This window comes from Electrophorus electricus, chromosome 23 (assembly GCF_041902795.1).
Source record: "Electrophorus electricus isolate QZ-2024a chromosome 23, ASM4190279v1, whole genome shotgun sequence".
In the NCBI taxonomy this organism is placed as follows: Eukaryota; Metazoa; Chordata; class Actinopteri; order Gymnotiformes; family Gymnotidae; genus Electrophorus; species Electrophorus electricus.
Window position 1 is genome coordinate 14,521,486 of NC_137519.1, and position 18,515 is coordinate 14,540,000.

At 40.6% G+C, this 18,515-nt stretch overlaps 2 long non-coding RNA genes across 2 annotated transcripts in view; both read right to left on the minus strand.

Moving 5' to 3' along the window:
- Positions 1-305: 305 nt before the first annotated feature.
- On the minus strand, positions 306-2,644 carry LOC145653168 (uncharacterized). The gene is made up of 3 exons (XR_014119496.1): positions 2,616-2,644; positions 2,246-2,369; positions 306-1,180 (listed from the first exon to the last, which is right to left on the minus strand). It is a non-coding gene; the product is annotated as an uncharacterized LOC145653168 (long non-coding RNA).
- Positions 2,645-5,939: 3,295 nt separating this feature from the next.
- LOC145653165 (uncharacterized) overlaps positions 5,940-18,515 on the minus strand; it is a 14,700-nt gene continuing 2,124 nt past the window's right edge. Inside the window, exons 2-3 of the long non-coding RNA XR_014119485.1 lie at positions 8,035-8,131; positions 5,940-7,601 (exon numbers count right to left, since the gene is read on the minus strand). This is a non-coding gene — a long non-coding RNA (uncharacterized LOC145653165). The remainder of the gene's footprint in view (positions 7,602-8,034; positions 8,132-18,515) is intronic.

Genomic DNA, 18,515 nt, shown 5'->3' on the forward strand with positions numbered 1-18,515 from the left:
TTACGTTTTTTTTAATCTTTAAGCTTCCTATTGGCGTGTAATAATTAATTGACAGTAACTATAGTGTTTCACATTACTGATTACATGTTGTGTATATTTCTACATGGTACATTTTTGTAAATGGCAGTATTTATGGCAGTATTTTATAGCAGTGCTTAAAGTGAACTATTGTTAGATAACTTGTAAAAAAACAGCTGTGAGACAAATAACAGATGTAACAAGCCAATTCTAGAACATTTTATTGAAAACAAGAAACGCAAATATTCATAAGATATAAAGAGGGCAATAAATTGTATTATATAGCTCTTTGTGTTTCTTCCTAATGTAACACTATTTCGCTATAAACTCAGCAGGGTTTTAGTCTTGCACGTGGCTAACTGGACATACTCTGTGCACCAAAGCCATGTCCGGTTCTCAGTCTCAGAAGAACTGATGTGGCCAGACTGATTAGTGTCAGCCAGCTCAGACAAGCTGCCAGGTCATCTCTGTGTCTGCAGATAAACACAGCAAGGACCTTTTGGGTGGTTATTAAATCTTCTTTTTGTCATTTAATGGAGAAGTGTTAGAGAGGTCACCAGGAGTTTAATAATATGCCAGCAGTATTTATTGCCCAATTCAACGTGTCCCTGGTCAGAGGTTGTTCGTAGGTCTTAACCACAAACACATGAAAAAATTGAACAAACTGGAGTGATGCAATACATTTTGGACAAAGACCACATCTGAAACTTCTCTCTTAGCTCATGTACTATATTCAAAATCAAAAAATCAAAATTTATTTATACAGTGCTTTTTACAACAGATGTTGCCATAAAGCAGCTTTACAGATGTCCAAGTCCAAGCCCCCAGTGAGCAAGCCAGTGACAAGGAAAAACTCCCTAGGACATGAGTAAGAAACCTTGCGAGGAACCAAAAGTCAAAGGGGGGGGCCCATCCTCCTCTGTCCAACAATGGACACCACAATAATAACAATTTAAAGCGAAAAATAGATAAAGAAATGAAAAAATAAGCAATTAATGTCTAGTCCAACTTTCTAGAGGTCCTAGGCTTGTCCCAAGGTGAGTCTTGTCCGAGTCTTCCCACTCTGGGATGAGTTTTCACGCTCTGCCCTCCTCTCACCATCCTCTGTGTTGTCCATGGTTCCTACATGCCTCTTTTCGATCCACTGCAATGGGAATCTGGCCTGCAAACGAAAAAACAAAGGGAACACAGAACCCTATATACAGAGCCTAGACGATGTGACTTCTGTCCCCTTTTACAGTTTTGCCTTCAGAAAGGTGTGATCTGCACATGTAAAACAAGGGAATTTTAGTAAAATACTTGATTTGTGTTGCAGAAAAAAGAGTTTATGTTTGATACGTTCCAGATGTAACTGCAAAAAATGGTGTAATGGAGAACTGAGAACAGCAGAGAATAGATCAGATTCAGAAAGTAAAAGTTGGAATTGGTTTCAACACCTGGATTTGCTAAACAGCTCAAGACAGGTAAAATTGATTAGTCACATCAACTGGATTTGAATGAATCCTGGTAGGACCTTCTGCATTTTTACACCTGTGGCTGATGAAAAACATTTAAAAATGGGTCACTTCACTTTTTTCTTTCATTATTTGGATTAAACCTTTCTTTATGTCTTTACAGAACTGCCATCTTGGTTCACTTTTCTTGCTTATAATTTTGTTTCCATATTCTCTTCATATCCATCCTGCATTTTGTCATGAATTTAAATGAATGTACACGCCTCTGGGAAATAGCATCTCTGCTTTGTGTCAGACATTGAATAGGACAATGTTGATGGCAGAGGAATGGCTTTGATTTGTTTGTGTGTGTGTGTGTGTGTGTGTGTGTGTGTGTGTGTGTGTAGGCATGCGTATGTGTGTGTGTGTGTGTGTGTGCACGTGCAAGAAAAGAACAAGAGCTATCCTAGTTGCACTGACTGGGTCAGTCTGACAAAACACACAGAAATAGTTGGTGTGCGGCTTTGTAACACAAATGAGGTTGTGTAACTGAATCTTTTTTTGCTCCTTACTGGAGTGCGTCAGAGAGGTTCTCAGATTCCCCTGAAAGTTGTCAGTAATCAGGAGCAGCAGGTCTTTTGTACAAACCCTTTGCTATTACTGAGAAAATTCACACATGCTAAAAGCTCTAGAGAGACTCTCACCTCCATGTACAGACCATACTTTCTAGTTTGTGCAATTAGTTTCTTCCCAAGTTTTTGTTGATAACACATAGGGTTCATAAGTTGACTAACATATAGATTAGCTGGTCCAGGTGAAGTCTTTCTTTCAGGGTTAATAATCCTCTGTCATCAGAAATGATGGAATTGGGATTGGAAATACAAGTGCAGTGTAGAAGCATAACACTGGTGATCAGCCCTGAAGAAGAATGAAAACATAGATTTAACTGCAGCAAATTAATAACAACAACTCTGGATTTTCTCTGGATGTCGAAAAGTGAATATTGTCGGGCAGGACGTTAGCTGAAACATTTGGTTCTTGTGTCTGCCTAACTTTTCATGCAGAGCGAGGAAGGTGATCTCAAATCTTTGGAACCTTTGCAAGTTTGCAGACATACTGCCTTTTCAAACATTTCATAGCTGGAACTAGAAGGGAATTTCCTACCATCAGTGGTGTAATGGACCCAGAGTGTCCCAACATCCCCCTGCCTCAGCCATGTGAATTCTGGAGACTACAGGAGTCAAGGAGATGGAGTTCAACCTCCTCCACCATAAACATGAGACAACAAGTAGAAGAGAATGTACAAACATGAAACAACAACTCTTTAAAAAATGTTTGCAGTTGAGTAAAGAATAAAGATCTGAGTCTTAACAGTAAATTAGATCCAATCAAAGTGATTTATTACTAATAAGATTTCAGTTTAGGACTATGTTCAATCTGTGCTTAACATGTGCTTAGTGAGTGCACTTATTAAAAATCACAATGAGTTCCCAAGAAACTTGAAACTTGAAAATGGAAAGAACCACAAAGTCAGTGAGTGTGATGTACATACAATGTCTTCTCGACACAGAACAGCCCACGATTACAATAACAAACGTATGATGTAATTTATCTTGCATCTGGGAGGATTACAGTAGCAAAAACCTTTAAGACCTTTTTTGCCTAGGGAACCTATTTCATATTGGACGTATAAGCAGCCAGCGTACTAACGGTTTTAATAAACTCTGCTTCCTGCCAACGGATGAATATATGTGTTCATGCCAGGATCTTGGCATATACCCTGTTTCATTGCTGCTTAATAAAAAAGACCCATTAGGCTCTATTTTGTGCGCTCACATGCACAGCCTGTGTGTCCCCTTGCTGTTGAGTAATCTGGTTACTTACCCTACAATTGAGTTCAAACCAGAACAAAATGTACTGCACTTCAGCCAACATGACAGTTGTGTAGCAGCACTGTCTAACTGTAATAGCAGAGTGTGAGCGAGAGAGAGGTTATCACAACAGACTAGCACAATAGTGAGGGTCCTAATCACACCGCAGTGCTGTGGCAGGGTGTTCAGAATGTACCCAGCGGGGCATGGAGAGTGTCACGCGTGGATAAACACACAGGAGCACACACAAAACCTGCATTGTTCCAACGTCTGCGCAATCTGTGTCACCTCTCCAGCCGCTCTTTCCTGTATACAGGAAGCAGAAAGACAGGCTGTTTTTTGAGAGAGAGAGAGAGAGAGAGAGCGAGAGAGAGAGAGAGACAGAGAGAGAGAGAGAGGGAGAGAGAGAGAGAGAGAGAGAGAGAGAGAGAGAGAGGGAGAAGAGAATGAGACCAAGAAAAACCAAAAGAGTCTGAGAAGGAATCTGGAGTCTGAAAGAGTGAAATAATAACATTTGTGTGGCTATCTGAACTCCATACCACTTGCTGATGCATCATAAACACTGATGAGTTGGATTTATGAAGTGCACTCTTTGTGTCGGGGTCTGGTGTCCTGGAAAGCTTTCACTCCGACGTGCACTCTGAGGAGAGGGGAAGAATGCTCTAAAGAGTGTCTGGTGCCCGATGGGGACGTTCATTTTTACTCAGGAGGCCTACACAGTACATACAAAACATGCTGTAGGAATGCTGAAATTTGCAGCATTGCAAATGTGATGGCTTGACTCTTTACAGTGTAAAACTGGCTTCCTTTGAGGTAACAGTTGTTTGCTATTACTTTACCAAGCCTTACTTGTTTTTGAGCTGTGATTTCACCTAAGCTTCATTTGCAGTTTCCAAAATGTATTTGTTTTTGCTTTGTAAACATTTAATTTTACCTTATTTTATTTTTATTGCGATGTAAATTTTTCTTAATATGTAGTGACAGTCTTTGGGAGAAGAAAAGGTGACCTATCAAGCTATTAGATATGAATTGGGTGGTGGCAGTTTTGAATACAGCCTTCACACTGGCACGATAGCATCAGGGTAGTGTGTGTGTGTGTGTGTGAAGCTGAAGTACTGATGGGAATTTCACAGTGATTTACACAGTGAGGATGCACTGAGTAGGGGATGAACACACAACTGGGCCAGATACTCAAGCCAAACACCTACAAGTGACTGGTGTACACATCTGGTTTATATAAAAACTCCTTTTTCATTTCCCAAACAGGATAAGTCTAGACTGTGTTATGCATGAGCAATACTGCTGCAACACAAATCTCAGATAACTGCTGAATCATAACCCGCATTGTCCAGTGCTTCCGTCTTAACATAATTACTTCTCTTAAGTCTGACTAAATCTTTTTTGGTAAGTCATTAGAGAATGATGTATTCCGAAATTTTACCTGGAACGGTAAAACCATAAAACTCATAAAAGAAAAAATCAAAAGAAACCCCATTGGCTAATAAGATGAAGAGATCACAACATGGAGTGCTAGAACCATAGAGGCCTTTCAGCTTTTTGTGTTTTAGTGTTATGTCATTTATGTATTATGTAGGTTTTATGTATGTTAAGCCTTTCAGATGTACTGTGAGTAGCATGTCCAAGACATGCAGGCTTTTAGTTCTGAAGACTGTATGGTCGTGGCCTGTCAATGAACTCTCTGGTAGTACAATATTTACCCATTTCCATCAATGGTTTCATTGATTGCCCATGTTACACTGAAAGGTAACTAAACTTTTTAAAATCTTTACATTTTTGTTACTTTTATTATTACATTCTTTTTTTCCAAAATTATTGAACTTTTATTTGAAAAGCTGGCTTTGTCAGACACAAAAAAAAACAAAGCTAGCTTCTATAAACTGAGCTCCATAATGCTCTGAACGCTAATACTCTGACCCTTCTGAGTGGAATGCAATAGTTAAAAGATGGAGGAAAGAGAACTTAGTGTTCTTAAGGGTTTTTTTCCCTATTTGAAGCAAGGATATAATTATGTAGCCCATTGATTTGCATAAAGACTCTTTTCCGTGGAGCTCGCTGGGTATCTTTGGGTGCACAGTATTATTATGCAATTTTCTCGAACACCAAATGCTTGATCCAGGCTCTCTTTTCCTGACTCTTTCATCAAAGCTGTCTTGAAGAACTGTCTCATTTTCTAAAATATGGCACAAAGGAACCGTTTAGTGGGAGCACATTCATTCCACAGCATGCTTGGCTTCAGTCTGTCACTTCTTGGAAGTCTCCCCAGCACAGTGGAGCACTAAGCTTGTACATCTGGCTCTTGGAAAGAACAGTAAACGCTCACTGAGCCCAGCTGCACTGGTAACTATTGTCACTGAACAGTTTTTCTTTGGCACCTCCGCTCTGCTTGCTCTTGGCACACATGCAAGTACACGAGTGTTCGACAAACGATGTGTGACCAGAAGATGTGACAGATACATTAAATTACATTGATTATGAGGTGAGGTATTTAGCAAGTAACATAAGCAGCATATTTTGAACAATAGCTTATTGGACATAGGGTCACAGTGAGTTTTATTTGGCAGGTATGTTACACATGTGAGAAATTTGCCTTGCTGAGTGTGCATGTAACTGATAACTGATAACACTGGACAATTTACAGATATACAAAGCAAACAGGATATGGAACAAACCAAATTTAATTAAAGTAAAATACAGGTATATTAAAATAAGGCCTAAAGGGTAGAGGTATAATTTATATAGATATAAATTAACAATCAACATGCATGTATAAATGAGTAAAGTCTGGAGATACATGATGCAATGTTATATCCATTACAGTGCGTTATCAGGTGAATATTAATTTGTACTTATATACTTCTATCTAGTAGATTAAAGTACAGATGATACATTTGAGTGGTGCAAAGCACTGGAGTACTGTACTGGAGTACTGCTGTCTTACATTTATGCTGAATGGTGGGTTATAGGATGAAGCACACAGTGTCTACTGTGGTTAACGAGAGAACCAGCCTTGGGGAAAAAAATGCGATGGCCATAAGTCTTGTACTAAAGAGGATATATATATATATATATATCCTAAAGTGTTGGGAAATTACATCTGATAATTATCTCTACTGTGGTTTGACTCATTTCTGTAAGGTGGACGAGCACAGTAAAATGGTAAATGGTTGTAGAGGAGGTGAGGATAGTTTCCAGTGATCTCCGCAGTCTTTAAAGATCTTTAGAGTGGTTGGAGATGCACCAGAACACTACCTGCATGGCTCATCACTGCTGGTTTCAAGTTTGACCACAGTGGTGTCATCTGTAAAAACTTCACAGTCTTCACAGAAGGTGTTTTGGAGATGCAGTTATTGGTTAAAAGACTAAAGAGAAGATGAAGAACATACAGCATTTCACCAGTACTGAGAGTCAGGGGGTCTGATATGTGTTGCATCTGCACCTGCTGTGCCGTGTCTGTCAGGAAATCTGTGATCTACTGTCAGATGAAATCTGGCACAGATAGTTGAGTGGCTTTATAGGTATCCAGATGGTCAAGATGCTTTAGTGTGAAGTGCAGGGCCAGCTTTACTGTGTCATCAGGAGACCTGTTGCTCTCTACTGCAGGCTGTCCATTTAGAGATATGTGAGAGCTTTCAGTCAGGCCAGGATTAATGCTACAATGGCCTTCATGTCATGTCAGGGGAACTTGCCGGCAGTCCTGCTGTCCTTATTTCTGGGCACTGGGATGATAATAGAGGATGTGAAACACATGGTCTGTTACACTCACATTTTAAGAGAGCTTATGCTGTCTAGGCAAGGGAGGAGGAGGAGCTGGTTTGGTTTTTAAGTGTCTTGTCTAATCTTATCATAGAGCGCAAAACAAAAATTATCTGATTACACTAGTCTAAACTATGCAAAAATATAGGGGTTGGCACCCGCCCACTTTCCTATCGTGTCTAGACAAACATGCACAAACCTATGTGGTGGGCAATGTAGGTGCACACACACACTAACCTGCTCTGAATCCAAGTAGATAAACCAAACAGCAAACACAGGACTACACACATAGCGGCCTAGCTAAATTCACGAACCAAATCAGATTCCAAAGACAAAGCCAAGTTAAACGAGTAGGCAACACGAAACAAACAATCAAACAACAAATACGAGATGCAAGTCCGCGGGAACGTCCAGGGTGTTGTGATGCGCTGCTTAGCAAAGGAAAGTCCGACCTTTGGGCCGTCGGCTGGCACGATCGTCCGCGATGACTGATGGCACAAACCACCTGTGACAAAGGATAGAGAGAAAGAAACACAAGAGCCAGATGAGCACATGGTCCAAAGATCGCATGCATGAAAGGGCACATGGTCCAAAACTCTTGATAATGTCTGTAAAGATCACGTTAGCATTTTAGGGTGGGGGGTGATACTAGTCCATGCCTTGGCGCCCTCCACACCTTCTGGCTTTTGAAGGGCCTGTTGACATCAGTCCTGCTAGTAAGGAAGGGGGCAGGTGGGGTTGGCACAGGAGGCTAGGTAATGTAGTTAATGTCCCTTGCTCTTTTAGACTCGTGTAGTAGTAGGACTCATTCAGGTCGTAGGGGAGCTCAAGGGAGGTTTTCTTGTAGTGAGAGAGAGGTAGAGAGTGAGAAAAAAATGAAGAGAGAGATAGAGAGAGAGAGAGGTAGAGAGAGAGGGTGAAGAGAGGTGTAACCTCACCCATGTTCTAGTTGTAATACTGCTTTCTTCACAGAAACAGATGTATGGCTTCGTGGTATCAGTGTATTCGTCCAGCCAGCCTATAATTCCAGCAAAACTAAGGGAAGATAAATTTGTTTTACTGTAATATATATATATATATATATATAATAAGACTGTTGTAATTATGACATGGTTCAGTTAAACTTATCATTCCTCTTATTACGAAACACTTTTCATTACTCTCCAAGAGAGTTCACTTCTTTCATTTGATCTTGATCATTTGATCTCATTTTATTATTCGTAGGCCTGCTTGCGTGAGGCAGTTCACAGACCAAATGCTAAAAGTGGAAAAACGACACTGGGCTGGACATGCATTTCCCTGGGAAATTTCCAGGACGGGAAGAAGGAAAGGCTCAGGAGCCTAAAACATGTTACTCATGCCATGAACGTGCCAGTGCTACCCCACTGTGATGTATTTGTCACATGAAGGGACTCTCAGATGGTCCATCCACAGTCTCGTTCACCTCATCATGTATGTTGATTCAGTTTCAGGGTTAAGATCTGGGAGAATCCTGCAGGTTCTTTGTGGATAGTCTTAAAAAGACTTAAAAAGAGATAGAATGATTCCAGGAAAACATTGGATTTGCAGTTTCTATGTTTCTGTGAAAATGACTTCATCTGAAGCGTTTTCCACAACACATTATTTTGAGAGATCCTTCATAATTGATTAACAAGCTCAATAAACTCAACAGAATTTCTGTAATATTGCCAGTATTGAATCAGACAGAATTTGGATACAGTCAAGTTTACTCACAAGTGGAACAGACGCTAGCATTCAGACCTCAAAACAACCAAACTAACCTTAACCTCAACCGAAAATCTAATCCTAACCCCAATCTTAACCTCAACCCATAATCTAATACTAACCCTCACCCTGGCCCTGACCCTGACCCTAAGCCTAACCAAAATACAGTTAAATTCCAGTTACAGAATATTGTCAACAGCATGTCTATAACAGCTTGTTGAGTATGGGTCTAACAGGGTTTCTAACAGGGCTGTAAAACTACAGTGAACTGGGATTCCCATCTACACAGTGTCGGTTTCATACAGTGAGTGTCTGTTGACTTGGGTAAACTGCCTCTGCTTTGTAAATCAGCATCATGGGTTTCGTGCAAGAACTTGTCTGTCTGAGACTAAAGAATTGTTTACCAAGGCCAACACTGAAGAAATTTTGATCAGAACTCCGATTAGCTCTGACTCGATTACCACTCTAACTTGTTTCTTACCTTCTGTGCTGCCAGATTCACTTTTACAAAAGTTACAAATCTTCCTTAACATGAAAAAGCCCTTGAACATGACATTAAACACTTGATGTGACTGTTGTCATGACATCAGTGGAAACAGAAGATAACGATCAATGAGAAAATGAGTTATGCTTCTAAAGTTTGCATTTTTGTTTCTGAAATCAGAGTTCTAAAGGTTAAGAGACAATTGGGGGGAAAATCAGGAAATCACACTAGACAGGTTTGGAAATGCATACAAAATCAGCTTGAAAAATGTTCAGAACCAAGAGTTATTAAACAAAACACAAACGTTACAAATACAAGTATTACAGGTATGACAAATATGAGCCAGTATTGGCCTGCTGAGCTTGTACTTGTAGCTGATATTGGCTTTCACTGTGCATACATTACCTTCAGCATATGACCAGCAGGGGGTTAAATCCTGTGGCTTGTAGTACAATACATCAAAGTGCCGTTCCTCCAAAACCTCCATACCCAGTAGTTCATACACTTCTGAAGGATATATGGGCATCGTGGGCGATGTGTTTACATACAGCCAGTGCTTGGGGAAAACTCAATTCCTGATGCCCTACAAGTATGCAGCTCTTATGGATGGACAGCACCATCACACCATTCCTGCTCTTTGTTCGTTATCTGGTTTCCATACCTCCCCCTGAGATTACTTCCCTAAGCAAATCAATCTTTTGTGGTGGAGCAGAGAAGAGGGATTAACTTCCAGCATTTACTACGGTTCCTATTCTGAGTGCTGGCAGCAGTATTGAAGAATTTTGCCTACAGAGCTGAGGTGGGGTGGGAGTGGGCTTTTGGGGGGAATGAATGTATTATGGTTGGTGTTTTGGGGGATATAATGTGTTACAGTTGGTGTTTTGGAGGAAATAATATATTCCAGTTTTTGCACTGGACTCCCCATTGTACAGCAAAAACAAAACTAGTGACAAAAATCAGAATCAAAAATCTAAAAAGAACAAAAAAACCAAACACTTATTAGTCCATAAAAATGGCATTGTTACCATAATTGTGCCCAGAGCATGCGTGGAGGGTTAGCGGATAGAAGGAGATCTGGACACAATCATGTTCATCTTAGATTTGTTACAGCATGACTGGAATTCAGAGATACAGAGGAAAGGCTTCACATGTCCTGTGAAAGTGGTGACAACATCACATTTGTTGTTTTATTCATCCATGTGCCAAACATGAAGTGCCAAGAACAATTTGTCCCTGTAACTGAATCACCTTTAGAGCAAATTTTCAAAGAAAAGTTTTAAATAAAGGGATAAATCATTGGCAGGGGTCTGTAAAGTCAGAAGTGGAGATTACTAAAATACAAAAAGCCAGCTGTAGACGGACTCTTGTGATGCACCGCTGAGAATGGGATGAAATGGGGTAGGCATGCATCTACATGTTAAAAAAACAACAAAAGAAAACGGATGCAAACATTTGATTTGAACTTTTTTTTCAAAGAGGCGCATTCAAAAAGGCATTTGTTTGAAACGGTTGCTTGTGTAGACTGGTTTGTGCCTTCTGCATTATGATCAAAGACTGCCGTGTTTCAGCCTTTTCAAAGCATCCAATAGGAAGCCAGACAATGACATCTTTACGTTGGCTTTGACATCATTCCATTGGCTTTGACATCTTTGCATATAGTTTATCACTAACAAGCTAAGTTCTTCAGACCCAGGTTAACATGTGCTTTCAGACCCAGGTTAACATGTGCTTTCAGACCCAGGTCAACAAGTGCTTTCAGACCCAGGTCAACATGTACTTTCAGACCCAGGTCAATGTGGACTCTCAAACCCAAGTTAATGTGTACTTTCAGACCCAGGTCAACATGTACTTTCAGACCCAGGTTAACGTGTACTTTCAGACCCAGGTCAACGTGTACTTTCAGACCCAGGTCAACGGGGACTCTCAAACCCAGGTCAACGTGTACTTTCAGACCCAGGTCAACGGGGACTCTCAAACCCAGGTTAACGTGTACTTTCAGACCCAGGTCAACATGGACTCTCAAACCCAGGTTAACGTGTACTTTCATACCCAGGTCAACGTGTACTTTCAGACCCAGCTCAACGTGTGCTTTCAGACCCAGGTTAACGTGTACTTTTAGACCCAGGTCAACAGGTGCTTTCAGACCCAGGTCAATGTACTTTTCATGTAAGGACACACAGAAGGAACTGTAGATCCCTTTGATAAAAACAGCCCTTCTACGCTGATTTTCAATCAGAAAGTTCTACCCAAATTCCAGTCATAACTGACATAACAGGAACAAAACCATAGTTCAGATCACAGTGAGGGCAGTCAATACAAATTAAAATCACTCTCTGCGTACATAAGGGAATCTAATCACCTGTTCTTGCTTTACTCTACCATACACCCTGAGTGTTTAATAGATAGAGCCTTTAGTACAGTTGCGAGAAGTAAATTTGAGCACAAGGCTGTTTCAGTTCAAGAAAGAAAACGATTGTGAGACCTGAGACCTTTGAAATGACCTGGATGTCAGTAAACTACGATCTTACTGTAATTTAGGTCTTTACATATATATATATATATATATACTCGTATTCCCTCCAGTGTGGACAGTACTTTCAACCCAACACATTCTGTAGGTGCTCACATGGTCCTACATAGCTGGGGGTTCTTTGCCATATACCGCTACCCTTTTGAAATGGCCTGCTATTTTGATATTCTTCCAACCACACCATAGCGGGACAGAGTTCACAGCTCACTGACATCCTTTTCTTCTTCTTCACTTTTCTGCAATACAGAATTCCTTTTCTTTGAGTCACTCTGTTGTTGAATAACTGCTATGTTTTGGGTCATTGTCATGCTGCCTGGCCCTAAGTCATGTTTGTATTTTAGATGACAGACAGATTCCTGTCAGTCTGCTGCAGAATTTATGCAGCTTGGAAATCGCTGGTGTCCAGCCAAGCAACCCCACACCATTATACTGCCACCATCCTGTTTCATTGTTGGAAAAAGGTTTTGATATTTGGTGGGAGGCGATGCAGTCTTTTATTACATTTACTAAAAAATGTATTTTTTGTCTCGTATGTCCATGGAACATGTACTAGACAGTACTTTGCCAACTTAATATGGGCAGCAATATTTTTTTATGTTTGTCATTTCTTTCAGGTTTCAGTCTTATCAACAACTTTAAATCTGAGGTGCTCTAAAATTTTATTTGATCAGGCCATATTGTGCCATATTTAATATAGAAATAGAATTGTTTTTCTGAAGAGAAGGAGACCAAAACTGTGCTTTTTATATGGCATTTCACTGAGCTGATGGAAACACCTGACTCCAATTACCCTCTTTTAAAGAGGTCAGACTTGTGGAAGGTTACATATTTTTTCCATCAATGACTTTGACCATTTAAACTGTATCTTTAGTAAAGATATGACAATTAAAAAAATGTGGGTGTTGTTTGCAAACAGTATTCAATGCTGTTTATTATTGTCTATTTATTATTATCATGTAGAAAAAGTTCAGAACACAAATTAAGAACCACTGACTCAACGTCTGTGACGTTGGCGGCTCAGAGGAAGCGAGAGGCGGGGTTTGCGAAAAAGTGCTATTTATTCTCCATCGGCTTTCAATGATGGAAGCACTGAACAAAACACAAAACAGAAATAATAATCTTCTTCAATGAAAACACAGAGACTCTTCTTGACTGAAGTGTCGTAGGACCACTAATGTGCAACCCCGTCTCCTGGGATCTGTGGGTTTAAATAAAGGCGGAAGTAATTAGGGAACAGGTGAACCTAATCAGTATTCCGGAGATTGTGAGCAGAGCAAGTAAGAGGTTTGAGCTCTAGCAAGAGTGGGCGTGTCCCTCCTGCTAGCCGGCCGACCAACCATGACACTCAGAAATTGAGGTCATGCCAAAGGATCAATAAACTGTTTCTTGCAACTGTAAATTTAAAAAATCTTGACTTTTGACTCATGTAGAATATTGTTCTAGTAGTGTTGCTGAACATCCAGGTGGTGTTTAGGAAACTTGATAGGAGAAATTATGTTTTTAGGGGGTTGTGGGAGGATGGGAGGGATGGTATCCTTCATGTTAACTCAAAAACACCTTATTCAGTGTCTTTCTTCTGCCTTCAGATTCTTGTCACCTCAAGGTTCTCCGTCATTCGTTTTAAGGTTCTTCTGGCATTTAACTGATCTTTGCAGAATGCCTCACAGAACTTTGTAGAGAAAGAATAGTCCATAGAACATTTCATAGAACTCCCATGAGAGGAGCACCTGGCCTGAATCCCTTCCAGTTGTAAACTATCTGTGCCTGACTGTGCACTGATGTCTTCAGAGACCCCTTTGGAATGATTTTCAGTCTTCAGTCTTTATTTGAAGTCTTTTTCAGGAAGACCATGTTGCACTTATCAGGGCACATGGCATATATTGCAACAAAATTATATTGTGAAAACCATTGGGGTGGGGGGTTGTGTGTGGGTGTAAGATAAAACTACACCCAGCTCAGATTATTCTCTTTACTAAGAAGAAGACTTCCTAGAGCTCCACACAAGGATTCTATCAATTACCTTTACACTGTGTGCACAATTATTAGGCAAGTTGTATTTTTGAGGATTCATTCTATTACAGTGCTACAGTGCTCTCGGTCAATCCAAAGTGTTAATAAACCTCAAACCTGGAAATTTGAGTAAAAGTGAAGTTTTGGCATTCTTAGCAGAATTTCTATGTGTGCATAATTACTGGGCAACTATTAGTGTGCAGAATTATTATGCAACTAACTGAAAAACAGAAATGTTCCCATCTCACTTGTTTATATTTATATGTTGAAGTGAGAATAATCATTTCTGACATTTAAAAAAACTCAGTGACCAATATAGCCACCCTTCTTTTCAATAACAGTCATAAGTCTTCAATTCATGGTCAGTTTTTTAATGTGTTGATCATCAACTTTTTAGTGCAGCAGCAACCACAACCTCCCAGACACTGTTCAGAGAGCTGGACTGTTTTCCTTCACCTTAAATCTCCTGTTTAAGAAGGGCCCACAAGCTTTCAATAGGGTTTAGGTCAGGTGAGGAAGAGGGCCGTGTCATTATTCTTTCATCTTTAAGGCCTTTACTGGCTAGCCAAACAGTGGAGTACTTGCATAAAAATTTTCCTGCATAAAAATCATGGTCTTCTTGAAAGATGCAGATTGTACCACTGCTTGAAGAAAGTGTCTTCTTCAAACTGGCAGTAGGCTTGGGAGTTGATTTTGAATCTTCAACCCAAAAAGGTCCAACTAGCTCATCTTTAATAATACCAGCCCATAGCAGTACCCCACCTCCACCTTGCTGGCGGCTGAGTCAAAGTGGAGCTCTATGCCTGTTACTGATCCAGCCACTGGCCCATCCATCCGGTCCGTCAAGAGTCACTCTCGTCTCATCAGTCCATGAAACCTGTGAAAAATCAGTCTTCAGATAATTCTGGGCCCCGTATTTACGTTTCACCTTATGTGTCTTGTTCAGTGGTGGTCGGGTTTCAGCCTTCCTCACCTTGGCCGTGTCTCTGAGTACTGACCTCATTGTACTTCTGGACACTGCAGGTAGGTTGCAGTTCTGGAATATTACAGCACTGGAGGATAATGGGTTCCTGGTCGCTTCACGTTTGATTCTTCTCAAATCTTTGGCAGTTCATTTGCATCTTGTTTTCTCAACACTTTACTTTTGACTATTTACAGCAAAACATTTGAAGGTTCTGTGATCACACCCCAATATCTTCACAATTTTAAGAGTGCTGCATCCCTCTGAAAGATTTCCTAACCGATTTTGCCTGAGGAAAAGAAGCTGCCTAATAATTATGCACCCCTTCATATAGGGTGTTGATCTCTTTAGGCCACACCCTCCCTCATTACACAAATAACACATCACCTGATGCTTAAATCCAATAATCATTCAAGTTTATACAGCTTGGAGTTGGAAAATATGCATAAAAATGATATGGTCAAAATACTCTCTTGCCTAATAATTGTGCACACAGTGTATTGTATAAACAATTGTTCAATAAATATTTGACAATGTTTGTGCTGTTTGTTAAAAACACAAACTTCATTTATTATTAAGACTTATTGAAAATAAGATTATCTTTTAAGACCCTTTTTAGGACATTCAGTTATAAAACTAGATCACTAGTATTTACAAACATTTGCAACTGTATCTCTCTACCATCTTCTCGCTCTTCTGCGCCAACAGAAACATCGGAGTGGATCTGACCACAGGCTTATCACCAAGAAAGGGCTTTTCTTGGAGAGAAAACACAGCCAATCTCAGGAGGGATTCAGACATTGTTTGATAAAAAGTGCCTCCCTCTCACGTTTACCCTTCCTTTTGCCTGCATTAACAGTAAGTGCTACTGTGCCGAAGGCCACCCTAAAGAAACAAAGGAAGTCCTTGGAGAAGAAACCGAGAAGGTCCCTGGAGAAGAAAGCAGCATCCCAGGCCAGCCGGGAGGAAGAACAACACAAAGTCATGAAAAGGATGAACAAGGACTACACTGGCAGGTAGTTCTCTTTTCAAGAGTCAGTTTGCTTATTCCTGGTGTATGATGACATGTTTCTGATGGCTTGAAAGAGGTTGAACTAAACTCAGTGACTCTGAAAGTTCCTATAGTGCCTCAACCCCAACCTCCCAGGAACCCAGTAACACATAACCTCTGTCAATACACATGTGTTACATAGAACATATGCTCTTTATCTGGAATTCGATAAAAGGTGGAATATTTTAAATAAAAATTCTACAGTACTGGACAAACAGGTGAGGATATTTAAGAAATGATCTCACTGTTATTGAAATGTTGCTATTTCTGTCTTTAAAGCTTAATTGCAATTGTGAATGTCAATAGCACTAATCGCCAAACAAACAGTCAGTCTTATTTTGATTAACAACATTTGGGACAAATATTGGTGATGTGACGCATGGTGAGAACGCAAGGCCCTTTTCCCCCCAGGAACTCCACAAGACGGAATAATATTGTTGTCCTGTGTATGAGGTAATACATGGCTTCTTGATTATTGTGACACTTTCACAATCATATGGAGAGGCCAGGCCTGTATCCTGTTGAACCGTTAAATGAACTAACCGCCCAACGAGATGATGAGATGATCTCCAGGCCTCTTGGTGAGCTTTGTAAATAAACAGAGTGTACTCTTACAGGCCATCTGCAGCTCACGGCTTACAGCCACACTTTTCTGCTGAGAAAATTCTTGTGCTACATTTAGTTGCTGGTGAAAACAATAGTTTTACATTTTCAGTTTCAGCAATGCAGAATATACAGACTGTCACAGACTGTGTATGTGTGTCTGCATGTCTGTAAAAAAGTGTATGTGTGTCTGCATGTCTGTATCCATGTGTCTGCATGTATGTGCAAGTCTGTGTACATGTTCTATCTGTTCTTTCCAGCTCCACTAGAATTTGCCACTCCGTAGCCACACACATGCACACTCACACTACACACTCACACCCACTACACTAAACTCACACCCACTACACACACCCACACACACTACACACACTCACACCCACTACACTAAACTCACACCCACTACACACACCCACACACACTACACACACTCACACTACACACTCATACCCACTACACTAAACTCACACCCACTACACACACCCACACACACTACACACACTCACACCCACTACACACACCCACACACTAAACTCACACCCACTACACACACCCACACACACTACACACACTCACACTACACACACTCACACCCACTACACTAAACTCACACCCACTACACACACTACCACACACTACACACACTCACACTACACACACTCACACCCACTACACTAAACTCACACCCACTACACACACTACCACACACTACACACACTCACACCCACTACACTAAACTCACACCCACTACACACACTACCACACACTACACACACTCAGATTACACACACCCAATCCTCAATGACCTCAGCTTCTCAAGAGCAGCAGCTCTGCCTGTACTCCCACCAGTTACTTTTAGAGTTTTTACTTTTGGCTTACAAGTTCAGAACTGTTTTTTCAAAGCTGTGTGCAGACAAATTTTATTTAAAAGGCCATTCTTTAAACTTTTTATTTGCATAAAGTTCCAACAATACATGTATCTTTAGGTCTTAATTTTAGGATCCTGTAACTATGGAAGATATTTATTAGGCAAGTTATTATTCCATCTCTCGTTGTTCATGAAAACGTTCGTTAAAAACTGCAACGCTCCAACAAATCTCACCACCTTAGAGCCAATGAAAGCTTAAAATATGTCAAATAACTATAATAATCAGGTGTAACTTTGTTAGGCAAATATAAGGGTTGATTCCACACATTCTTTTCTAGTTTGTAGCTGAGCTTTCCTTTAGCCGGTTGGTCTGTGTTGGCCCAGCGCTATGAGATAAACCCTGTGATGTCCCTTTCCTTTTGTTCAGCGAACGGAGATGTAAATATCTCATTGTTTGAAAGGAGATTCCTTCAGATATCAGCAGGTTCCGTCAAGGACACTAAATCACTCCAACACATACAACTTACTTCTATATATTACATAAAGCATTCATAGAGTATCACATTTCATCATTTCATCTGCAAATGTGCTCCAAACAGAGTCACCCCCCCCCCCCCCAATTCCCTGTTAACTCACTTGACCCAGTAGGCTATGAGAATCCAAACAGGTGCGCTGCTATTAAAACAGCAGGCCCACTGTGTCTGACATTCCTCAGCCAAATGAAGGAAGTGAAGTGTTCTCTGATGGAAGGTTTTGCTGAGCAATTGGACTACTGACCCCTCCAGATGTTTTTCCTGGTCCCAGGGCAGATGGACATCCTGCCCAGGGCTAACTGTCACATTCCTTACCACTCTCTCTCTTGCACACACACTCTCCAAGTCCCTTGTGATCTGTCCCCCTCTGATTGGCTCTTCTGGCCCTCTGATTCTCTGTCCCCACTCTGTCCCTCTCTCTCTCTGATTGGCTCTTCTGGCCCTCTGATTCTCTGTCCCCCTTTCTCTCTGATTGGCTCTTCTGGCAGTTATGAATGATGGGTTGTAATGGATCATGTGGGCTCAGCTGTAAAAACAGGTCACAGTGCCTAAAAATGCTGCCTACAAAACTTCTGTCCCCCTGTATGCTACCATTTGGTCTGAAATCAGTGGAACAATAATTCACAATAATTTGTGTTCTTCTTATCATGAGTC